The 26,523-nt window shown below is 40.6% G+C and overlaps 1 protein-coding gene across 6 annotated transcripts in view; it reads left to right on the top strand.

Moving 5' to 3' along the window:
- Positions 1-26,523, top strand: part of LOC124432962 (tetratricopeptide repeat protein 14 homolog) — a 338,911-nt gene that overhangs the window by 33,284 nt on the left and 279,104 nt on the right. The gene's annotated exons all lie outside the window — the stretch shown is intronic.

Raw genomic sequence — 26,523 nt, forward strand, 5'->3', positions numbered from 1 at the left:
TTCTTTCTGTTTTTTTTTTTTTTTTTTTTTTTTTTTTTTTTCCCCTCAAGTAAGATAAAAGAGTATTTAGTGTATTATGTAAATTGTTATATCGAGTACACTTATAGGGTAAATTCAACGATAGAAGAAAATCCTTTGTTATTGTATTGTCTGGATACGATTCCTTTTAAACGTAAATAAAATAGAAACAAGAAAAAAAAAATCAAGAAAACTCTAGTCCACGGAGCGATCGACGATTGTGATATATATATATATATATATATATATATATATACATATGTACAAACGTACTTACGTAGGTACACATGAACAGGTGAACGATACAATCGCTCTCAGGTACCTATAGGGAAAAAAAAGAAAAAAGAAAAAAGAAAAAAGAAAAGGAAAAAAGGAAAAAAGAAAAAGAAAAATAAAAAACAAGAAATTGAAATTCTTATCCCTGGCGTACACGGCGAGTGCTCCCGTTTGAAAAGCTCACGGAATCGCATAAAAGCCTCATCAGAAGGAACGATCGCTCGAATATTCTCGTTGAAGGCTCGATGGCTATGCGAGGATAGAAAGGGTTGGTCGGTGGAGATTGAGATGATGGTGATGGTGGTGGTGGTGGTGGTGGTGGTGGTGGGGGTGATGGTTGTAATGGTGGTAGTGGTACTAGTAGTGGTAGCAGAGTTGGGATCTGGATGGAGGGGTAGTTGCAAAGGGGCCGCGGAAGAAGAGGCAAGAGGCGGAAGAAGCAAGAAGCGGAGGAACAGAGGAGGAAGAGGATGAGGAGGAGGAGGGTATGGTTTGGTGAACGCAAGGGGGTGGGTAACATAAAAGGCCAGCAACCCCTATTCCACGCAGCCTTCAATTGTTTCGGCCAGGCAACGTTCATCTGTTTTTCTTTGCGTGCGCTTTTGCACGTTTCTTTCCCCTTCGTTCCTCTCTCTCTCTCTCTCTCTCTTTCTCTCTCCTGACTTTTGTTCGCGCCACGCACGTCAAATGTAGAAGTTCCCTCCTCCTCCACCATCTCTTTCTGTTTCTATTCCTCTCTTTCTCTTTTTCTTACCTACTACCGTGTTCCTCTCTTTTTCTCTGCGCCCTTGGTTTTTTCATTCTCTTTCCCTCTCGATGTCTTTCGCCTTCTCTTTTCACCCTGTCACTCTACTACGACTCTCTTCTCTCTCTCTCTCTCTCTCTTCCCCTCTCCATCCATTTCGTTTTCTCCGAGCAAGGTGTATTAAAATCGACTATTGTTGCGATGGGTGGAGGGAAGATGGCGGTGGCGGCCTTCAATGCGACCGCGAGAATTACGCTCCCGATGCTTTTGAAATAATATCCTCTCTCAGAGCACACCCTGCTGCTGTTCAGTATGCTTCGCCCGATATATATATACATATATATGTGTGTGTGTGTGTGTGTGTGTGTGTGTGTGTGTGTGTGTATAGGTACACATAGCTATATTCGACAGAGAGTGCGAAAAGCGCGCGGGAACACACGTGCGGGACCCTTTTTGCGCGGGATTTTTTCTTTTTTGTTTTTTCTTTTTTTTTTTTTTTTACTTTTTATTTTTGACTTTTCACGCGTTTCTTTTTTTTTCGTTTTTTCGTTTTTTCTTTTTCTTTTTCTTCTTTTTTTTTTTGTTTTGTTTTGTTTTGTTTCGTTTCGTTTTGTTCGAAGAGCGTATGAAACCACATTCGTAAGACATTACGAACGAACATTTTCGAACATTTTTGAACATTTTTATCAATGTTATCTTTGACGTTTGTAGTATACAGAGAACATTTGTTTTGTATTTTGAAAGAATTTTTTATTATCTCGAGGTAGTATATGAATGGTAACGTGTTTAATGATGCGACAGGGGTGGAAGTAGTACTATTAATTTTGCGTGGGAATTATCATAGAACATCGTCCATTTGGTGTTCTCGTTAAAAGAAAATTCGATGGAGTAGTAGTTCGACACGGTCTCCCTTCTTTGTTACGATGATTCGATTAAACGGTGCCATCTGCAAAGCATCTGAAGTTTTATGAAAAAGTTATTTCGACATAGGGCGGCCAATCGATAGTTCGATGCTACATTATCGATTATTCGTTTCCCGTGGTATTCAATCGGTTCCCGTATCAAAAAATGTGGACTACATCGACGATACTTTGGAAATAGAAAGAAAAAAAAACGAGCGAAAGAGAGAGAGAGAGAGAGAGAAGGAGAGAGAGAGGTCATTTTTTATGGGAATAAACGTATATAGCAATATTATTCTTATCGATCGTTAGATCGTCCAAATCAATGGTAAATGAAAAAAGGATGGAATAAGTGTCCTCAATATCCTATAAATATCTTGAAAGTTTTGAGGAATAACGTTTGAGATTCTTACGTTGGATTTCTTCGCGTAACAGGGCTCGTTCTAGCCATTAGAATTTATTCTTAGAACGCTTTTCCAACGGCTCATTAGATGCGATTCACATTCTCGTCGTTGGTAAGATAGATGGAGAGAGAAAGAGAAAGAGAGAGAGAGAGAGTGAGAGAGGGGGGGAAGAGTTGAAAATGGGGGAAAAGAAGTGGAAAATGAGAGAGAGAGAGAGAGAGAGAGAGAGAGAGAGAGAGAGAAAGAGAAAGACGAAGACGGATGGAAAGATGAAACCCTTTTCCCTTGGAGTACCTTCGAGTTCTGTTGAGAGAGAAAGTGAAAGAAAAAGAAACAGAAAAAGGAAAAAGAAAAAGAGAGAGAGAGAAAGAGAGAGAGAGAATCGGTCGATATCGTGGCACACGACATAGGACCGAATCGGCCATGCAGGATGTCCCTTCAATTGCAGCGTATGCGAATAAATCGTGGCTTCGTTACACGCGACTCGAAGGCGGCAAACAAATAGGGTTAATTCCACGTGCGCCCGGTAGCCTGAATACGTCGTTTCCGAATGGAGGTAATTCCAGTGACAATGTGGCCTTTGATTTCATAGAACCGCACGGTTGAATGACTATCCCGCGTCTCTACCTTTCACCTCTTCGCCCCTAACCTTCCCTCCCCCTCCCCACCCTACCTCTTATTCTCTTTCTCTCTCTCTCTCTCTCTCTCTCTCTCTATATATATATATATATCCATCTATCTATCTTTTCCATCTCCATCCTCCTTCCCTCTACACTTTTAACGCCCCTGATATCCTTCGCTCATCCCTTCGACTCTCGCGAAAATCCTCTTTCACTTTGACACTAATGTTTCTACCAATTGCGCTAGCAGAAACAGCAAAACCGACAGTAGTAACAGTACCGGCAATGAACGTACATATAATAAAGTCACTCCGCCATCGGCTATGGGCTAGGTGGAGGGGTAGGGTTAGGGGGACGTCGAAAGGACTTTGTTCGGTAACTAGCGATTCATACGAAATCGCGAATCCGCGTTTCTCCAGCACTCTAAACTCTTCCTTCTATTTTTTTCCTTTCTTTTTCTTTTTTCTTTTCTTTTTGTTTTTTTTTCTTTTCCTTTTTTTTTTTTTTTCTTTTTTTCATTTTTATTTCCCTCCCGCGTTTCACCATTGAGCCTCGCTTACATTTCTTCTTTCTTTTAGTTACTTCATGTAGGATATGCATATCGTTCACATTGATAGATCGTGAATAATGTGCTCTTTTCTATCCATTGAATTTTAATAGCTCGAGCTTTAAATGGACATTACGTTGAAACGAGATGGATCATCGGTTTTCAAATCGTTCGTATATAGAATATATGATTTAGCTAGCAATCGGGATTTCCTTTATCGATCGGATATCGTAATATTTCTTTTTAAGAGCATCGAGAAGAAGAAGGAGAAAAAAGAAGAAGAAGAAGAAAAAAGAAAAAGTGTGTGTGTGTGTAGTAGAGACGGGTATGGTAGTTACACGTATATACGAATGCGTGAAAAGCAGGAAACGTGGGAAAGGAGCAGAGGAAAGAAGAAGAGAGGAGAGGAGAGCTTGTTGGTGTTGTGGTGGTGTATATGGCTTTAAACAAATCGCCTTCGAGAAGCAAACGAGCGAATGCTCTTTCCCTAATGTACGGAAAAATGTATCGCAGCGGGTAGCAAATCCACGTATTATGCAGAACGATGAGAAAAACCTTAGAGAAGAGTACCTAAACCCTCGACAGGTACAACCTTTCGATCCTTACTGATATATATATATATATGCCGCAGTAGTATAGAAATCGGAGTTATTATTTTAAGTTATGTCAAGGTAGTGGTTATAGGATTCTTTATTATTCTATATATTTATATTCTATATTCTATATTATTTTCTCTTTTTATAATTTACGTGATCGAATAGAACGTAAAGTAATTAAAATAAATAAAAACAATCGTACGTAATAAAAGTACGACGACGAATAATCCATTTTTCGATTACCTCCTCTTAATCGTCGAAGGATTGATCCAATAGAGAGGTAAGCTAAAGAAGGATACCTTTCCTCTTCAAACGAAACGTTCGATACGTCCTGACTTTTCACTTATGTTAGTAGTCCCCTTGCACTTTTCCACTCTCATTCGAGCTTTTAACGTACTTTTCTAAGAACCTTGTCATGTTCAGGTTGTGCGGCATGTAAATGATACAGAGTGACAAGAATCGTGGCGAGAAGGAGAGAGAGAGAGAGAGAGAGAGAGAGAGAGAGAGAGAGAAGGGAAAAGGAGTAGAGGTGAAGCAGGAAGCAAGAAAAGAGAGAAAAAGAAAGAGAGATTGGGACGAGAGAGGGACGAGAGAGGGACGAGAGTGAGAGAGAGAGAGAGAGAGAGAGAGAGAGAGAGGACCGCGCCAAAGGAAGAAGAACGCGAAGTCGGGGGAAGAGTTTTCGCCGCATTCGATGCTTCTCCGGCTTGGAAATATTTCCGAGGATTCAGCGAGTTTATTAAGGCTATTCAGAGCGTCTCTGCCTCTGAGACAGCATTGTGGATACAATTTAGTCTTATTCATCCCTTCGCGGATGTCTAAATATTTTCAACCCTCCTCTTTACTCTTCTTCCTCGCGTCTATCCACCGCCCTTTCCCGACTACGTTCTCTTCTCTTTTTCTTTTGCTTCTCGTGTCGCTCTCTTTCTCTCTCTCTCTCTCTCTCTCTCTCTCTCTCTTTCTTACTCTTCTTTCTTGTTCTCGCTCTCTCTCTCTCTCTCTTAGCTCACCAAACGTTGCCAACGGAATGACGTTTAGGCCACTTCGAGCCGCAAATTTGCACGAAAATATATCTTTCCATGCGATTTACATCTCGCGAACCAGCATGGATGGTAAAGATCCCCGACCCCATGCGTTTAACAAGTAAAAGTTACCGTTCAAAAGTGTATATTTAATAAACGACACGATTGTTTATTAAAATATCTATCATGAAACAATATTTGTTCGTGAAATATCATTCCTTCTCTCTTCTTTTATAACAGGTTAGATTTCTTGAGAGTTTTTCAACGACATTTCGAATTGAAATCGTTACTTCTCCAAGATCGTCGAATAACCATTCCGTAGAAACGATATATTCAATCTCGATGTCGATCAAACGAAAGGTTTCTTCTTCTCCTTTTCGAGCCATTCTAAAGCATTCAACCGTACTTCAAGCATAGCCGATCTCTCTCTCTCTCTCTCTCTCTCTCTCTCTCTCTCTCTCTATCTCGTTTCCCTCCCTTTTCAGCAGGTGAAATTAATTTTCCACCCCTCTTCTCTCTTCCTCTCGCTTTACCACTCTATCAACCCCACCCTCTTCTTCTTTTTCTTTTTTTTCTTTTTCTTTTTTTTTTTTCCTTTTACTCGGAGCATGGTCGCGATGAATCCTTCGACATCAAACGATTCTTTCTCGAGGCGTAGTTGTCGGCGGCCATTGTCACGCTGGATAACGCGTTATGTAAAGCGACTTCTCTTAGCTGTATATATATCTTGTTCTTTCTCCTCCCCTCCTTCTCGCCACCTCCCCTTTTCTTTACTCCTTCCATTTTCACTAAACGCGTTGCCCTCGCTAACAGCGTCCTTGATCGCTTTTCCTACTTGATTCTGGCCGCCAAAGGGGAATCCTATTTTCGTTCGATAATATTTACGCCTCAAAGATCATACAATATGTGTGTGTATGATGACGTACATGCCTATCAATATTTTTATCCATACGATTTCTATGCGAGATGACTATGATAACGTTATGTACGTGACGTCTTCATCGATCTCCTTCTATTTCTTTCTTTTTGTTTTTCCCTTTACTCTTTCTTTTCTTTTCTTTTCTATCTTTCTTTCTTTCTTTCTTTCTTTCTTTCTTTCTTTCTTCTTTTTTTTACTCTTTTCCTTTCTTCTTTTTTCTCTTCTCCGCAAAATCTCGCGGTAACTTTTACGGAATTGATAAATCATGTCTCACGCGTATCGTTTTAGTGACTTTTGAATGCTTCTAGTTATTACGTTAAAAGTCTTACAATGAAAGAAAGAAGAAAAGGAAGAAAGAAAACGATTGAGGGAATAGAGAGAGGGAGAGAGAGAGAGAGAGAAGAAATGGGACATGGAAAGAAGCAAACGGAGTAAAACGAATAGCCGTCCTCCAGTTGACTCCTGCGAATCGATCCTTCGTCATATTCTTCTGATAATATTTAATTTAAATTCTATGCCGCGTATTCACCGCGTAATATCGTTGTCGATGGTGCCTCGAAGTCCGTTCAAAACGCGCTCGCTCTGCAGGTAATCGACTATTTTTTCTTTATTCTTTTTTTTTTCTTTATTCTTTTTTTTTTTCTTTTTTTTTTATGAAAGGCCGCCTCTCTCTCTCTCTCTCTCTCCCTCCATTCTCTGATGCGAGAACAAGATCGCAAATTAGTCGTGTATTTTCTCTTTTAGAAAGATGAATCATCGATGACATATTAACGTATAAGGAGAATGAAAAGCAATAATACCGTTTAATCAGATCGTCCCTTTCATTTCTCTCTTCCTTTTCTTTTTTTCTTTTTTGATTTTTCTTTTTCGTTTGATTTTATTTTATTCAATCATACAAAATTTACTTATTAACACAGTAATTTCATTCATATGTATTTCAATATGTAGAAAAAGAAAAGAAATCGTTTATTTAATTCTTACAGAAATCATAATGATAATATAATGATAATGACTGATATATGATAAGAAAGAGAAAACTTTACGTAGATAGAGGAAAAAAGAAATATAAAATATACAAAAGTGTTCATTAGACTTTATTATATTAAGATCACAAAAGGAAAAAAGGAAATAAAAGTAATTCAAGGGAATAGAAATATTCTTGAAGAGAGCTTTTTTTTTTTTTTTTAAGTTGTTATTATAAAGTCGTTGATGATGATGACGATGATGATGATGTGTTCTGTGATCTGTTCAATGCCTATTTGCAAACCTCAAGGCGTCATAAACTCGATGAAATATCGATGAAAAGTTACATTGTGGATACTCGTTGTATTCATATTTCTATTCTCTTAAACTTTTGTTAGCCTTAAAATATCGTTTTCCGTTAAAAAAAAAAAAAAAAAAAAAAAAAAAAAAAAAAAAAAAAAAAAAAAAAAGCAGAAGAAAGAAAAGAGAAAAACATGTTTATAACTTCCGTATCTTGACAATAGTATTTTCTATGTTTTTTGACACGAACACGAATTAACTCCACTGCGCCTATGATAAATTGAACGAAAAGAATTAAAAACGGATAAATTCGAAGGATAAATATTTTCTTTTTTTTTTTTTTTTTTCTTTTTTCCTTTTCTTTTTTTTTCTTACACGAGATTATTATGTCGTATTTTCAAAGTATGCTTTTACTCGTATCTAGGAGGGGTCGAGAAGAGAGGAAACAAACATTTTTTTTATCAAAAATCCAAAAACAATGATCATTCTCGTAAAAAACAAAACGAAAAAAAAAAAAAGAAAGGAAAAAGAGAAAACGAACTTCAGTCGTTCTAATGTATCCTTAAGATCAACAAAATCGGACAAGAATTATGACGAACCTTAACGAGAATTCATGGTGTTAAATAATCCTTGCAAACCCATAGAGAAAGAAGAATCTCCCCACTTTCTCCTCTACTCCCCTCCCCCTCCATATAAAGAGGAAATGTATTGATATTAGCGAGTCGATAAAACTTGGACAAAATGGCAGGAGTATAAAAGTATAGTAAAGGTGGTTGAGGAGAGAGAGAGGTAGAAAAGGAGGGAACAGTGTAGTGTAGTTGAAAGATTTGAAAGATGAAACTGTAGTGTGGACTCTCTTTCGAGATCTCCTTCTCTCTCTCTCTCTCTCTCTCTCTCTCTCTCTGCGTCCCTGATGGAGAGAGGAACTCGGAGGATCCCGCCACTCTTTGAGTCACTCTCGCTTCGCGCATTGTTTACAGAGTGATGAGTCTTCACGCTGGCGCGAGTGCGCGCCTCTCTCTTTCTCCATATCCGTCTCCCTCGGTCCCATTTCATTCCATTCTTCCGCGTTCCCGCCATTGTTCCGTCCTTCCTTTTATACGGAATAAAGTATCAAGCGGCCCGGCACAATGTACCCCTGTCTTTCTGGGCTTCCTTTATCTCTCTCTCTCTCTTTCTCTCTCTCTCTCTCTCTCTCTCTCTTTCTCTATCTATCTATCTATCTATCTATCTCTATATCTATCTTTCTCGTTCTCTCTCTCTCTCTCTCTCTCTCTCTCTCTCTCTCCATTTCTCTTCTTTTTGCGATATCTTTGTAACGCCATAGTTCGTTTTAAGAAATAGTCAGAGAACGTTCCTAAGCCACAAAAATTTTCTTATCCCCCTTTTTATGATTTTCCCTCTTACAATCTATGAAAACCATACGTCGGCAGGCATGTCAATATGCGCCTAAAGTAAGTACTTACGTTGCATGACTTTTTTCATCGTGAAAAATTCAATCATTTCTAAGAACGAAAATGTTCAATGGTAAGTCAGCCGACACAAGAGAGCGAGAAAGATAGAGATAGAGAGAGAGAGAGAGAGAGAGAGAGAGAGAGAGAGAGAGAGAGAAAGGGAACGGTAGTATTCGCGAATTCTAACGTGAAAAATTTTATGAAAGGAGGAATTCAAGGGTAGGAAGAAGTGGAACGAAAAGGAGAAGAGAAGAAGAAAGAGGAAGGAGGCAGTAGTAGTAGTAGTAGTAGTAATAATAATAAAAGAAGAGGATGAAGAAGAAAAGAAGATGAGAAACGTGCTCGTCGATCGTCTTCTTTCTCTTCGAGCAACCGCGGTTGTAAGATAGCGTAGTTGCTAGAAAGAAAGACTACTACTGTGCACCACCCGCTACCCCATCAAAAGGTATTTAAATCCTCGACTCTTGGTGCCTCGTAACGCCTCGTAATCTCGTTCGTGGCAAAAGAACTCTTTTCTCTTCTTTATCCTTCCTTCTAGTTCTTCTTCTTCTTCTCTTTCCCCCCCCCCCCCTCCTTCCCCCCCTAACCTTAGACTCTTTTTCTCTCTCTCTCTCTCTCTCTCTATCTTTCCCTTTTTCTATATCTTTTATGTTAACGTGGAAGGAAAGAGAATCCTTCTCCTTTCGTAGCTTTCGCTTCGCTCGGATCCACGGTATGTATCAGTCAGTCTCGTAGAGTTGCACCGCACCCTACTCTCCCCCTCCTCTCCTTCTTCTTCTCTTCCTCCTTCTCCTCCTCCCCCGCATGCTGCTATTTGCTAATAAGACTCCTTTCAGCGTGCACCTGGCCTTTGGAAAAGACGCCGGCGTTCGCAGTGCCGGCCGTACAATTCGTGCAATTTAATGCGATCTGAATGGTCGTAGTGAGATGGTGGTGTTGGTAGTAGGTAGTAGTAATATTGGTGGTGGTAGTGCTAGTGGTAATGGTAGCGTTAGTAGTAGTAATAGTAGTACTATTAATTAACAGACGAGTTCCATTTACCAACTCGGGAGTCGCACTCGCTGTCCATTCTTTCGTCATTGCGATTGTACGTATACCAACGCTTTAGATGATCATGACGATGAGTAATCGTAACATAGAAAGAAATAGATAGATAGATAGATAGATAGATAGATAGATAGAGAGAGAGAGAGAGAGAGAGAGAGACAAGTGGAGGGAGAACTTTACCACGCGTTGATCTTTCGCAAAAGAAAAAGAAATAAATATATATATATATGTATGATGTATGTATGTATATATATATATGTATACGCGACATCGTTAACGTAGAGTGGAATTTCTTTCCAATTCTATATTACATGAACCTGTACTGTGCTGCAACGTATGCCAATGGACCGATGAATACCTGGAAAATGTCTTTTTTTTTTCTTTTTTCTTTTTTGTTTTTTTTTTTTTTTTTTTGGAAGTAAACATTCAAAACCCCTGACTCTTCCCAGGAATATATATCGATGCTTTCATGAATGCCGCCGATGTAATTGTGCCTATCATTTTGCTTAATATAATCTTACCCAACTGGCATCACCACTCCTCCCCCTTCTTTCTTCTCTGTCCCTCTCTCTCTTTCTCTCTCTCCATTGCCCGCCTAAAGTGTTCCATAAGGAGTAGAACGAACAAACGTTGCGTAGTTCCCTCTTACTCTACTCTACTCATCCCCAGGGATGATTTGACCGAATCCACAGTCACGCAAGGGTGCCTCAAAGGGGCACGAGACTTTACTTGTCATGTACATATTGTATAGGTATATATATATATATGTATATATGTATGTGTACATATTTATACATATATCTATCTATCTATATGAGAATACGAGCTATGAAAGCAGGAATTATCGTCGTTAGTCTCCATCTACAGAATTAAGTATTATGAATATATATATATATATATATATATATATATATATATATATATATATATATAATATACCTTATATATATACCGAGGAAAGTTGTATATTCTATTTAGAATCTTATACGATCACATTTTTAATTCTTGTTTCTCTTTTCTTTCTTTCTCTTTCTTTTATTTTTAATTGTTTCTTTTTCCTTTTTTCTTGTTTTTTTTTTTTTTTGACGTCTATTTCGCAAATAACGAAGGTATTTCAAAGAACATACTGCGTTCGCTAACTCGCAAGTTTTCCTTCATCGTACGACCTATGTATGTATGTGTATATATATATATATATATATATATATATATATAGATATAGATATATATATATATATATGTACTCATTAGAGGCTATTGTTTCCAATTTTTTTTCTGATTCGATCATAACAAGTGGCAATTAAACCTACGCGAGTAATAAGTGCTGCCGGTCAACAACAGTAGTAATAGCATCGATAACGAAATGAAAAATCGTAAAGAGTGAAGGACGCGAGGACGCGGGAGAAAGGTGCTGGAACCTGCGAAGAAAGGTGGCGTAGAAAGAGAGAGAGAGAGAGTGAGAGAGAGAGTGATTGTGGAAGGGATGAGAGGGAGAGTGGAGGTTGAGAGAGAGAGAGAGAGAGAGAGAGAGAGGAACTCTAAAGAGACGACGCACACGACGGCCAGGCGCTCGTGCCGGTACATTCACGTACACGACGCTGCGTGACGTCACCGCATTGTTAGACGAGCAAGCATTGTAGTCACTATTGTGAGTCTCCGCCATTATTCTAAGACAATCGTCTGACACAATGAGACGGACGGGGAGGATGAGCGAGGCGGCCGATTCTCTCTCTCTCTCTCTCTTTCTCTCTCTCTCTCTCCCTCTCTCTCTCGCTCCATCTTTTTCTCTCTTTCTTTCTTTCTCTTTCACCACCCTCTCTCGTTTTCTTTATCTTTCTCTTTTTCCATCTCCCTCTCGCATAAAACGCGCGTATACCGGTCCACTCTTCGGCCGGTACTTTCGGTATTCTTTTGCATAGTATTGCAAAGTCCTATCGTCTCTTCCATTCTTGCGTTCCTTCTTTGGTTGGTTGATGGTTGGTTGGTTTGTTGGTTGGTTCGCCGTTCGTGACTCTGCTCTAGCGATACAAAGATATTGAATGCCAGGAGAAAAGAAAGAGGGGAGGAGAACGGTAAGAAAATCCCCTATGAATTATCCCATTATTATATTCTCTTTCGCATTTCGAAGGATCGATATACTTTTTCTACACTTCTTTTCCTTCCATTTTGCCTCCGTCTCTTGTCAATATTTTCTGTTATGCAAATGATTTATTTCAATTCGTAGAAGTTCATCATCGGAAGTGTAATGTACGAGAGGGATCGTTCGATCGATAAAACATTCGGAAGGAACATGATGAATCGGAGTCTAATCGAATCAATCGTAATTAAACAAAGTCATTTCTCGAGCTCTCTTGACACGGCGCGTAGTCTTTGGTCCTGCCTGCTTTTCCTTCATTATCTCCTCTCTTTCTCTCTCTCTCTCTCTCTCCCAGCCCTCTCTTCTCCCTCCTTTCTTCTCATCACCCATCCACCCTCTCTCTCTTTCTCGCGCGTTATCCCTCCCTTCGTTTCTCTCTCTATCTCTCTCTCTTTCTCTCTCTCCTTTCTTCGTGCCTCGTCGTGGAAGTGCAGGGGATGAAAGGAGAACAAGAGAAGTACAGACAATGGATTCGGCTCGCGGCTGTGTTGGTGGCGCTGCATTGTCGCTCGGCATTGTTGCGGCCCGGTTATTGTGTCGCTGTTTTGTGACCGATCGCAAGGTGGCGCGCCTCGTGGGCACGGACCCCCGGCCACGATCGTTAGGCACGTCCGCGATTATTTCGGAGAACGATCGTTCGACGATAAACCTGGCACGAAAGAGGCGCCTCCAGGAAGGTCACGTTAAGGCCGCGAAACGAAAAAGAGAAAGAAAGATAAAAAGAAAGAATAATAATCGGTATAACCTTTGATAATAACAACGATTATTATGATTCGTTGCGTACTTGGTTACGTATCTGAACACCAATGGATAATGGGATCGTACGATCTATCGGATATAATGTTTTAATCGTACGAAAAATATATCAAATTGTAAAATTTTATATCGATGTAAATCATTTCATTTCCGATGACATTCAGAAGTGATCGCTTGTACATTTTTTCTCTTCTCTCTCTCTTTTCTTTTTCTTTTTTTCTATTTAGACGCAAAGATAACAAAGTATCCTTTCTAACGGATATACTACTCGTGTAAAGGAAGAAGAGAGTTTCTAGAGGAGTAACGGTAGACCGTGGTATAGCTGGCCTTCGTTGCCACGGAGTTGATGCTTCCAGGCGCCGTGGAGAAGGCCATTGTGAGAGCCTTGCAACGGGCATTCATGGGAATGAATGTGCCCTCCGGAGCGACACAGTCTCAGATGTAAGACACAAGAAGCATAAAAGAGTTGCCATTATGCGAAGCTTAAATAACAGTTGCGCGCGAGCGAGCTACTCTTAGGTCGACGGCGACGAAACGACACTGACGATGACGAAGACGTCGACGGGGACGTCGACGAACGAAACGTCGTCGCATACACCAATGAAGAAGAGAGAGTGAGAGAGTGAGAGGGAGAGAGGGAGAGAGAAAAGTGCTTGCATTCTGTAAGCCGGCAAATTTCTATGGACCGTTTGTGGCGCTCCTCCTGCTTCGCGTGCGGCCACTTCTCCCTCTTTCCCTCCCCCTCTCTCTTTCTCCGTCTCTCTCTCTCTCTCTTTCTATCGTTCTTTCTTTCTTTTCCTCCCCTCGCTCGCCATGCTCTTTTCCTCTTCGGAAGTTCTTTCTTCTATCTACCTCTTCTTCCTCCTCTATTTCTTCTTCGTCTTCTCCGCATCTTCTTACGCTCCTTACCCTTCTTTCCTGCCGCTTCTCCTTCTTCGTATTTTCTTTCAAACTCTTTAGAGCGCGTTCTCCCTCTCTCTCTCTCTCTCTCTCTCTCTCTCTATACTATTGCCAGTAAAGAGAGCCCGCTTTACAAAGATGACGACAAGCAAGAGTCGCGACGCCGCGCCGTCGGGACGTATTTTTATCGTCGCAAACGTGCCCGATGTTTTTTTCTTTTTCTTTTTTTTTTCTTTCCTTTTCTCTTTCTTTCATTTTCTTTTTTCGTTCTATTCCGCTGCACCTGTCGCTTCGTATATATATATATATATATATACACACACACATAGACTATTTATTAAATGCTAATTATCAGCAGTGCATTCTCGCGCAAGTCGAGGAGAAAACTCGTATAGAAAAGATTTAGTACGAAGCGACTGATGGTTGGACGAGAAGGAGGATGAAGAGGAGGAGGAGGAAGAGAAAGAGAAAGGGGAAAGGAGAAAAAGAAGAAACAACGCGAGAATCCAATGTAGGAGAGGGAAAAGAGAGGGAAAGGGTGGAAGTGGAACTTCCGTAAGACGATACTCGAGCGCTCGAGTATCTCCCCTCTCTTTTGGCCGTGTCTTTTAACAGTACGGCGAGGGATGCTACGAGAATCCGTTCGTCTCGAGTGTAGTACATTTGCAATTTAAACTTTGACTCGAGCATCTTGACACCTTCAGCGTAATTAGAGTGTTGTTTGTAGGTTCGTTTTTAAGAGCGCTTTCAGTATTTTTATCCTCCGAATTCTTTTTTTTTTTTTCTTTCTTGTTTTTTTTTTCTTTTTTTTTTTCTTCTTTTTCTCTTTCGTCCTTTCACGTTTAATTATTATCGAGAAATTCACTATGAACGAAATCGTTCATTTCTTATTGTCGATATTTTATAATTCGCGATTGATAATTAATGCACGTTAATTCGATAGAAAATTTATTGAATAAAATATAATAAAAATAGCGACGGTCAATAATCCGAAGAGCAAAACTGTATCTCCTTGAACGCATCGAAAGTCGGTGTGAGAGAAGCTTAAGTCGAAGCAAGTAGAAACAACAGGTGCACGCCAGACGAGTCGTGCCGGTGGCCCGGGGGGCTATATCCCTCAACCCCTTGACTCGCAACCCCTCCAGAACTCGCGGTTGTGTCAGGCGTTGGCCTCTGGCATTGCAGTTGGTAGCACGCGTTACTCTCCATCCCTGATCTCTCTCCTCTGATCCCTCCAGTTTATCCCGCAAAGCGGTTACTCGCCTTTCGCTTCTACCCTGAACATTTTCACTGATCTTTTCGCCTCGGCCAAAAGCAAGGGTCCGTCGATCAAACTTTCATCGTATCTTTTTCATCGACTATTCACTCTTAATTCGATATTTAAATAATAATATACGAATAATTGATTATTTAATATAGATATAAAAGAAACAAAACATTCTTTTTTATTCTTTATTAAATATATAACCTTAGTTATACATTAATTCGGGCAAATCGATCTCGTCTCATCTAGATGAGAATTTTAAATGACTTATTTGTCAACATCTAGAAATAAATTATAAAAGATTTAGAACTAGGCGCGTGTCGTTTTTTCTTTATTTTTATTTTTCTAGTCGTCGTTCTAACGCGAATGTATGGTGCGGACGAAGAGTCGATGGTGTAACGCGGGCTGCCTGGTGGATCGAGTAGTAGTTGCGCGCGCCCTTATTCGACTCTTTTGTCTAGGCGTCCATTCTCCGGCACATTATCAGGCCTATTGTCCCTCACATTGTTACCCCTACCACGTCGTCTCATTGTTTTGCAATTTCCCCCACTTAACCGATACGACCGCCCTACCGGCAGCATCACCAGCAGCATCGCACCACCTCGTCGCGCGTTCTCTCCTCTTCCGCTTGATGCTCCAACCCTTGAGCCTCGCCTTTTACCCCTCTCTGATACCTTCACTCACTCACTCACTCACTCACTCAGCTCACTTACTCTATCCTTTGCGCGCGTTTAGGAAATTTGTGAGGGTTTCGCGTGCCTCCAAGAGATAACGAGACAATTCTTCTTCCACCCTTCTCTCTCATTTCATATTATCCGTCCCACTTAAAATTGACTATTTCGTCATAGGAAAATCAGGGTATTCCGAGATCGACGAACGTCGGAATGATAAAACGCGCAGTTGTATGCTTTTATTTTCGCGATTTCAGAAAATCGTATACCGATTCGCGCCAAGTGGTTCATTCAAAGCGCCTCCCACGTATCTATCTTTCGACAATAGATGCGTGCTGAACGGAACGAGGCAAATGTATAAAGCGAGAAGTATATGGAAGGAGCTTAAAAATGTCGATCCTCCAATGAGAAAAGAAGGGAAGAGGGAGGAAGAGAGGCCGCGGTCTCTCTCTCTCTCTCTCTCTCTCTCTTTCTCTTTCTGTATCGCTCATCGTCGCCTGTATGCAACGGGCGAAGTTTCGAAACGAGTATATTTCAGTCACCGCGGTAACCAGGCAAAACGGATGCCTGGAAAACAATAATTAGGAACGCCCGGTGCGCGAATCCATATAACGTACAGTTGAGAATATATTTCAGAGCTTTCAGCTTTAGTCCCCCTCCTCCCTTCTTTCAGCGAGCTGCCTCCCAGTCGCGCCGAGAGTACCACCCGCGAATGGAAGCCCTTGGAACTCCGTAAAATAGACAAAAGCCTCACTGCCGAACAACTCGTCTATTCTACTGCACGGTTACGAGCGAACGAGCTTGAGCGTATAACATATTCGCCTGGATTCTGTTCCTTCCACTCTTTCTCGCTTTCTCTCTTTCTCTACCATTCTCTCCCATTCTCTCTCTCTCTCTCTTCCTCTCTTTCTCCCACTCTTTTTTCTACATCTCTCTTCTCGCTCACACCCATTCTCAATCCCTTTACCATCTATCCATTCCTCCTTCCTTTACGCAACACGACCACTACCGCACACATCCACGTGCGAGCTCTTACACCGTATCGTCTGATTCCGTCGCAGCAGTTACCAACTTTTAACAGGTTCCTCTGTCCAGGGACTACTGTTAGCTACGTATAAACGGCTTCCACAGACTGCAAGCATTCGTTTTCTATAGATTATTACCAACGAAAAATTTTTAAAAGTAATTTCTCATTTAACCTATCACTTTGTCCTTTTTACCAATTCGATCTTATGGAAATATATATATATATATATATATATATATATATATATATATACATCGTGATATTTATAGAAATATCGTACGAATCGTATATAAAATTGACAGGAAGCAATTAACGTGGATTAGCTGAATTAAACGTATGGATTAAATATCGAGAGTGTGCGAGTGATATCGACTGTCGAATCGTTTCATCAAACGTCGCACGTTCGGCAATTTTCTCGCTCGTTTGTCGGGACGAGCAGCAGGAAGCTTTACTCCCCGACATCGGGCACGTTTCTCTCTCTCTCTTTCTCTCTCTATCTATCTATCTATCTATCTCTCTCTCTTTCACTCCCTAATACGTCGAGCCACGACGTGGCTCGTACGCGCGAATATCGTTCGCCGCGATGGAATTATGGGTAATGCTTTTGCGACGACTGCATTCGCGTTATTGCATTACACGTCGTTTGCGTACGAGCACTCTCTCTCTCTCTCTCTCTCTCTCTCTCACTGACTGACTGTCTCTCTCTTTCTCTCTCTCTCTCCCTCTCTCTCTCTCTCTCTCTCACTTACTCACTCAGTCACTCACTCACTCACTTACTCGCTCTAACATATGCAGATACTACGGGGTTGAGCGAGCGAGAAAGACGGATGTTTGGAAACGTGCTCGCGCGCTCACAGCTTTCTCGACACACACATGTGAAGGCACGTTTTCGCGAATGCTCTCACCAATACGTAGGACGAAGGAACGAGCTTTTACTCGTACGGAGGTAACTCTGGCATCCACCAACATGAGCGCGGAGGCAAACGAGGATGAGCACAATAGCGAAATACACGTGGTATGCTCGTTCCGTGCGGCACAATAAAGGAACCACCGGCATATACCTGTATGATAATGCGAGGAGAAGCGCGTTCACCCTCCTTCCTCCTTCCTACCTCTTCTTCCCTATCTCTACCTCACTACTTCTCTCTCCCTCTCTTTCTCTTTCTCTCTCTCTCTCTCTCTCTCTCCCTCTCTCTCTCGAACTGCATCGAGCTTCGGTGCATCGTCGACGTTCCTCGTTCTCCTCATTCTTCTCCTCCACCTCCACCTCCTCCGCTTCCTCCTCTTTCCTCTTCCTACCTCTATACGGGCCTTCCATTCTGTCCCGTTCGACGCTTCGCGCTCGATATTGCGTGCTTCGTATGCAGGAAGTTCCTACCAGGGAGCCAATGTCAATGACGAGTATCCAGGCGTGAATACAGTGGTAGTGATCGAGGAGGACTATTCTCTCTCTCTCTCTCTTCCTCTTTCTCTCTTTTTCTCTCTCTTTCTCTCTCTCTCTCTCTCTCTCTCTCTCTCTCTCTCTCCCTCCTTTTTTCATTCTTTCTTTTTCTTTTTCTTTTCTCTAGATTTCACCTTCTCTATTTCTCTCTATCTCTCTATCTATCTCTGTTTATTTCTCTTTTCTAAATCAATTTCGTAATCATCGAATAAGCTTGTATCATCGTGCTCTTAGATATATATATATATATATATGTATTTCGATTTTATTACATTAAACGAACGAGACACCTAATCTAACCGCTCGAGTTTATAGTTACGGTTAGAATGAATCGACGATCAACGAGGTCCAGTTCATTCGTCGAGCTATCGTTAAACGAATTTTATCGATATTAAATTAGAAATTTGTGAAATTACTTTAACGAGGAATATCCATTCTGAAATATTAATGAAAATTTAGACCTTTTGCTTTTTTGTTTCTTTGTTTGTTTCTTTTTTTTTTTTCTTTTTCTTTTTCAATCTGATCAAGATAATCAGATCAATTATGAAAATATTTAGTCGTAAATAATAAATTCATCAGATTTTCGAAACAAAAAAAAGAAGAAGAAGAAAAAAGAAAAAGAATTATTTCCTTAATTCATCTTTGTCATGTAATAATAACAATAGATATCGATATCCATGGGTTGGTCAGTAAATCTATTTTAATTATATTAGGTCGATAGGAGAAGTCGACATAAGGTAGAAAAGACCAATGGATTTTATTTGACGGATCACGACTTTAGTTTTCCGGGGCGAGGAGGTTATTAGAGGGAAAACAAAGAGTCCGTCATATCCTGGTCGAGAAAGAGAGAAAAAGAGAGAGAGTGAGAGAGAGAGAGAGAGAGAGAGAGAGAGAGAAAGAGCCCGGGCTTTGGAATTACTTTTAACGAGTGTCTCTCCTCGTCGTGGAGCTTATTCGAGGTGACAAATGAATATCGAGGGCCGTCCGCGAATGAATCGGCAAAGTCGATCGTTCGAACCGACGACGAACGTAACGTCGAAGAGTGTGGGTGGGCAAAAGGGAGAAGGTGGCTTTTCGGGGCGGCACGGTGGTGGTTATGCCGGTAGTGGTGCGGTAACAATGGCTCGCCGCGCTTGTGGTCGGCACAATGCCGGCTTGCCTGACTTCTTTGCGTGTCAAATGACTGAAAAGCCAGTGGGGAGTGTACGACGCCACTGCCACCACCGCCACCACTGTCACCACCACCACCACCACCACCACCACCAACATCACCACCACCATCGTCACCGTCACCACCACCGCCACCGCCACCGCCGTTCGTTTCTACTGCCTGTGGTAGAGACGGCAGAGAGGTGGACTCCGCAGGGGTTGCAGGAGGAAAAAGGGGTAGCGTTACCGGAGAAGAAGGTGGAGGAGAAGGAGGAGTAGCAGCAGCAGCAGGAGAAGCAGGAGGAGGAACACGGTGGTATGAAAGGCGCGCTTTGTTTGGAAACAATGCCGATACTCTGCTACATCCTCATCTCCATTCTTCGCCTTGACGCAGCGCCGCTCCGAAAAGGGTTGCCTTTATTCATCCCTGATTAAAGTTATAGGTTATTTTCGCTCTGTTTCGCCGGGAAATCCGTCCTCCCGAGAGTCTCTAGTCTCTGCCCTTTTCGTCGCGATCCTGCTTTTCGTACTTTTCTCTCTCTCTCTCTCTCTCTCTCTCTCTCTCTCTTTTTCATTCTTTCGTCCGGTGTCGTTGAGACTCTTCGAGCGATTTACGTTCATTTTCATTTTTTTTTTTTTTTACTTTTATCGTTTTCTTTCTTCTTCTTTTTTTTCTCCTTTTATTTTTTTCTTTAGATACAAATGAAATAAAGCGAAGCTCCATTTTTCGCAGTAATATTCGATTTCGAATTGAAATTGTCGATAGATGATAATTTCAAAGGTTACTTCGAAATGTCAAATGCAATGGCGTACGTCGTTTAATTAGGCCAACTTCGAATCGAGGCATTGAGTTTCGACTTAATTCGGCAAAGCACGTTCAACGTCATCCTCGTGGAGACTTTGTCCAACGAACCATCCTATTATCCCTTCGCGCTTTTCCCCGTGTGCTTTCCGGCTTGCAAAAGAAGAGAGCAATGGATGGGGGTGGTAGGAGGGTAGGAAGAGCGAGGGGAGGAGTCGTTCGGTCGCGGGGAGAGACGTCGTCGAAGGAAAGCTCATAACAAACTATTGAAAAGCCGACGAATGAAAAATCAATGGCGAATGGTGGTGGTAGTGGTGGTGGGCACGAGCCGGACCGGACCAGGGACGGATATATACAGGGTGGTCGGGGGTGGTTTGGTGAATGGAATATTATTGGGGCATCCTTTCACGCGGACTCGACGGAAGCTAGAAGACCTCATCTGGCGGGCTGTATGGATGCCGTTCGCTCCGGCAATGCCGCCTATTGAACCGTCCTTTATACATATATGTATGTATACCAATACGTTCTCACGTAAGTACTAACACGCGCGTATCCTTGCACGCACGCTTCGCAAGCGTGTACACGCGCCATCTTCGAGTGTGCCAGGTTACGTAGAAAGGCATATACAGCACATACAGGTGTGCCGTCGTTCGCTGTGAGCAAACGCGTAACTCGTGTTGCTGCATCATTCGTTCGCACGTACACGAACAAATCCGTATGTGTGTTGGGGTCGTCGCGCGTACGTGTGGGTTCTTACATTTCATGATTTATCACGCAGCTTTCAGCGGGCCTCAAAGCACCCTGAAAGCGCGCAGATTGATAAAAGAAATAATAGAGGACGCGAAATAGAGGGACTCGATCAGATAGGAGAAGAGAGCGCGAGGAGAAGGGTGCCAGCGAGGGTTGGATTTGGCACGAAGCAGAGAAACGACGACGATGACTAGGAGAAGGAATAGAAGGGAGGGGGAGGGTTTGCAAGGATTCTCTTTTCGTCCCTTCAAACAGAAATGCTGCTCCATCCTTTCGATTCCCTTCTCTCCTTTAACTTGCGACACGCGACACAACTCGTACTTCCGCTTTTCGCTAACGTTTCGCGATAAACGTTTCCCTTCTTTTTCTCTTATGTGCTCTAGTGATCTTGATTCGATTTCTCTATGGGAATATATTCATATATATATACATATACATATATATATATATATATGTATATATATATATATATATACACACCTACACACGCTCGTTAGTTTTTGAGATTCACAGTTTAGATATTCCGCAGATCGATGTGAGCTGATAAGTGTATCCGTTAAGAAGTCATGATAATCTAATAGAATCGAAGACGATACACTTTCGTGCGGTTAGAACGTCGAGTGAAACAAAGAGTGTTGATAATGTGCGCGCGTGATGGCAAAGCGCTGTGGGGGGGTGGAGGTTGGTGGTGGTCGAGAAACGATAGAAAGTTGCAAATGGGATGAAAAGGGGACGAGAGCATAGGCGAGAGATGGCAAGGGACGCGGAGAAAGACAAAAGGGGGAGGTAGAGAGAACTGTGAATCTCGTGGCAGCATTGTCACTCCATTCGCTGGGGTTGCAAAGTCGGGGGCGGTTCCGACGCCACCACCACCGGCATAGTTACCACCACCACCAGAAATATCGCTCCCTACCACTACCATTATCACCACCACCACCACCACTTTCAGCTTCGTACGTGGCGGCCAACACCGCCAACGCCAACCCCACGGGGTAATCTTGTTTTACTGCTGCCTTCCGGATTCTCTACCGAATCGACCGAAGCAGTTAATTACTCGTTAATTTACTCTTTCATCGCGTTATAATAATTCTCGGTGTATCGGTACCCGCATTGCCGTCGATGGATATTCGATATTTGCGTTGCCATTCGAAGTCGATACTATTGTATATGAATTGATCGTTTCGAGGACAATAATGTTTTCTTAGCAAATAAAATTATTCGAGAAGATTTTTTATTAATTTCTTTTGTTTCACATTGAAAACAGTATGATTGAAATATAAATGGGTATAATGAATGAAATTAATACATTTTTTTTTTTTTTTTTTTTTTTTTTGTTCAAACATTACGATATTTTAACTATAATTACAGGTTTAGAAGTGGCGATGAATATATTACTTTTGTGTCTAACATCATCCTTATTGTAAGCCATTCCGCAAGAGAATTCACCCTCCGTATCATTTTAACGGCAATAAAATTTTTAATCCCTATGCTAGGTAGGGTCTTCGCTTGGCATGGAACGAGGGTGACTTTGTACTTCTTGCATTATATAGTCATCAACCCCTTCATTGGGGTAGTCGTAACGCGTTCCAGAAGGGTTCGATTTGAACGAGCGATTTATCATTACCCCGATAACCAAACACCGATAAGGCGCTGGCAATGCCATCGAACCATCAGTTCGTATGGTGGGAAGAAGGGACGTATGATTTACTATTTCCTCAGCGCATCTGCTCGCTCAATTAACACCAAACCGATGCCATTTCGAAGATATCGATGAAAGGTCGTTTCGATAGCGGTCAAACGTATCCGTGCACAACTATTCCTATACCTTATCTAAAGTTATAACAATAAAAACGATATATTTTTTATGCTTTAAAACATATTTTTACACCCAATGCAATATCTTTTATTACCACTTGAAATTAATCGTCGAAGAAATTAAAATCAGAATTTTATTTCAAATTGAATATACAAATTAAGATAAAGAATATAAAATCTTTTGCATAATACCAGATACTACTTTTTAAATTTTATATATAATATTTATTAATGACCATAGCTATGTTGCGCTCAATGAATCAGAATTGTGAGGCCACTAGTTTTATCATAAAGCTTTTATTATCATTTAAAGACGGTACGTTATTTCGTAAAAAAATTAAAATTCGTTTACTAGGACACTTGGCCAGTTTATTCCTTTGTAATCAGGAATTTTGGGATTTTTCCAAAGAAAGTCAGGTAGTTGTTCCTTGGCCATTCTTCCTTTACAAGTTTATCGTAATAACCTAACATCTGTGTTCTTAGGATAATTCAAAGAAATAACTACAAAAGACGGAATATAATCTTGAAAGGATATTCACTTTCATTTTTCAAAAATGTATTTCAGTCAAAAAAATTAACTAAGCTTACTATTTTACAATTTACAACAATTTACAATTTTATTTTCTGTTATGATTAAGTTATGATTAAATCAATTAAGTATTTATTTTTATCATTTATCACGTACAGACCCGTCTGCAGTCATGTAGTCTCAAGTTATTCTTAACCACATCTAATTTCGTGACGATTGCATATCATTTATTTAAATTGTATAACACGCTAATGCTACGCTTTGTATTGATATTTAAATGCGTCGGATTCAAATCTATCGCCTTTTAATAAATTATTGTTTCGTATAGGAACGATAAGTCTATCATTAAAATAATATTACCAATGTTAATCAAGCAAAAGTAAACTCCGCAAAAATTTTATCAAACATCATCTCTGTTCTTTCAAACTACTCTAATCCATGGACCGATAGGTAAAATGAGTCGAATATTCATCTAACAACATTATAATAATTATATTATTATTATTATTAATATTATTATTATTATTATTATTATTATTAAATATAATATATGCGTAACGTAATCGCTGTCACGTATCAAAAATAAAAAATCATTATATTTTAATAAAAATCTAACAATATTAAAATTAACTTGCATTATGTACTTTATTTGAAATTCGAATCAAGTGTATCGATCCTCTCTATTTATAAGATCCAATTATAAGAGAAAGAGAAAGAGAGAGAGAGAGAGAGAGATATTATTAAATCTCTCCCTCTTTTCGACGTCATTTTTAATGCATGCGAATGTAAAGATTGCCAAAGGCTATTTGACCGGTTGGATTATAAAAACGTGGGTCGACCTTTGGCACGTGCTACTACTTCGTCAACGTGGGTGAGTGTAAAGTAAAAGTCGTTGAAATAATAGGTGGCCGTGCGTATTTTGGAACGGTTGGGACAGTTGATGCATGCGCGCGTGTTGTGTGGTTTGGTGTGGTGTGGTGGTGGTGAAATAGCGGTAGAGGCACGTGCTTCGTAAAGTGCTTACGCAGGCAGGCACACAGCATATTGTTCAGTTGGGTTCCGAGGAGGAGAGAAGCGTTAGAGTCCGCTGGCAGGCTGGCATGCAGAAAAGCAGGCAAGCAGGCAGGCAGGCAGGCAGGCAGGGCAGGTAGGGTAGGCAGGCAGGCAGGCGGGCTTCGAACGGGGTTGGATATTCGGGGGGCGTGGAGTCGAGCGGATGATGCGTGCGGTACCGATCTACCCTTTCACACGATGACAACGACAACCAGGAAAACAAATTTTCTCGATTTTTTTGTCCCTTTTTTTTTTCTTCTCTTCTTTTTCTCTTCCCTCTACTTTTTTTTTTCCCCTCTTTTTTCTCTTTTCTCTTCTTTTCTTTCTTTTTTCTTTTTTTCTTTTTTTTTTTAAATCTCTTTTTTACTTTTCTTTTTTTTTTAATCTACTCTTCCGTTTTTAAAAATGTATCGATCTTCGTCGTTCGGATAATACTCCGTTCTCTTGTAATCAAATTTAAAAGAATAATAATTGTAACAAAATTTGCAAAGGATAAAGAATAGTTTTCATTTCAAACGTTTATTAAGATTGCTTTTTTAGTAACACTTGGAAGATCATAAAGTATACTTTTTAATAAGTATGAAATTTAATAATGATAATTTATCTTTTATCTTTTGTCAATGTATGAAAGTAATCTGTCAATGTAAAAGATAAAAAAAAAAAAGAAAAAAAAAGAAAAAAAAAAGAAAGAAAAGAAAAATAAATAAACGTATCAATTTATGCCAGATTGCTTCGATGGTCGATGCACATGTGACATCATTGTCGATCACCCATTAAAAAAAAATTCTTCCATCTCTGTCAATGTGATTAGTTATATAATATATATATATATATATTTTTCTTTTTTATTTTTTCTTTTTCTTATTAATATACATAGGCAGAAAGTTTTTTTTCCTTTTTTTTCCTGACTGAAAATAATTTTTTTCTTTTTTTTTTTAAAGTTACCAAAAGTGCATAATGATGATTCGACAATGAGAGAGAGAGAAAGAGAGAGACAGAGAGAGAGAGAGAGAGAGAGAGAAAGAGAGAGACGAACGTATGTATGTGTTACGAGTGAACCGCATTGAAAAGACCAAGACCCGTACGTCTTTCATTCCGTTTCCTATTAGAAGAAGATTTCTAGCAGCGTTGAAGTCGCGAGTTTGCCGCGCGGTAGCTCGACCGGTCTGAATAATCCATTCGCTGAGGAAATGCGAACGAAGACGACGTACAATAGCCGCGTCTATTCCTCTTCTATCTTGGCTATCTCTCTCTCTCTTTCTCCTTCTCTCTTTCTCTCTCTGTCTTTCTCTCGTTGTCGTTACGGACCGTTCATTGTGACCGCGAAGCGGCACAGTCAGCTATTATGTTTATTAAGTTGGCAGGAGTAAAGACGATGTCAGTAGTGGTGATGGCAGCACAGTGGTAGTAGTAGTAGTGATGGTGGTAGGGTGCTTTTGAGAGTAAAAGAGGAAGAGAGAAGAAGAAAGAGAGCAAAGGGGGGTTGGTGGGTGAGAGAATTCGTATAGTACGTACGTGCAAAGTGCCGAGAGAGAAAGAAAGTGTGTGTTTGTGAGAAAGAGAGAGAGAGAGGATAGAGAAGAACGGAACAGTAGATGAGAGAAGTCAGTTATGGGGAAGAGAGAGAGAGAGAGAGAGAGAGAAGGTAAAAGAGGGTTGGATGGTTTAGAAGCAAGCAGGGGTGTATTGTTCCGAGCATTGTCTGCCCCATTGTGTGACATCACGGCCCGATAACTGCCGATAAGACCGTAGCGGTACTTCGTCTTGGTGTGCGTGTCCCTCTCTTTCTCTTTTTCTTCGTGTACGCGCGTGCACGTGCTTTAAATCCGACAAGTGCATTCCTATGTGTGCGGCTTATACTACATGAAGAAAGAGTAAAGAAGAAGACGAAGAAGAAGGAGGTGATGGAGGAGGAGGAGGAGGAGGAGGAGGAGAAGTAGGAGGGAAGGGGAAGAGGAAAAGATATAAAAGAAATATAATGTATGTATAAGCTATCGAACCGTGCTCGCGACGGCGATGACGACGAGGACCGATGCAAGGGATGACAACGACGATGAGCGAAAAGGGAGGTCAAGTGTTCTCCCCTTTCTTTTTTTCTAACGACACTCGTTCTCTAATCGTTTTTTCCTTTTTCTTTTTTTTTTTTTTATTTTTATTTTTGTTTTCTTTTCCCCCTTTTCTTCCCTTTTTTTTGTTTTGTTTTGTTTTATCCTTTTCCTCAGACCGGTTATAGACATTTAAATCCTTTTTAAATGTCGCATTGAATTATCATTATTTATCGATGTCGTTCGATTTATTAATCATTGCGATTCTTCAAATGAAGACTTTTCTTCGATATAATATTTGGTGGATTAATCTTTAATGAGTATTTTTTCTTTTTTCTAAGTATGATATATTTAATACCAAAACGTTCTGATCG

The sequence above is a fragment of the Vespa crabro genome, chromosome 2 (genome assembly GCF_910589235.1).
Source record: "Vespa crabro chromosome 2, iyVesCrab1.2, whole genome shotgun sequence".
NCBI lineage: Eukaryota > Metazoa > Arthropoda > Insecta > Hymenoptera > Vespidae > Vespa > Vespa crabro.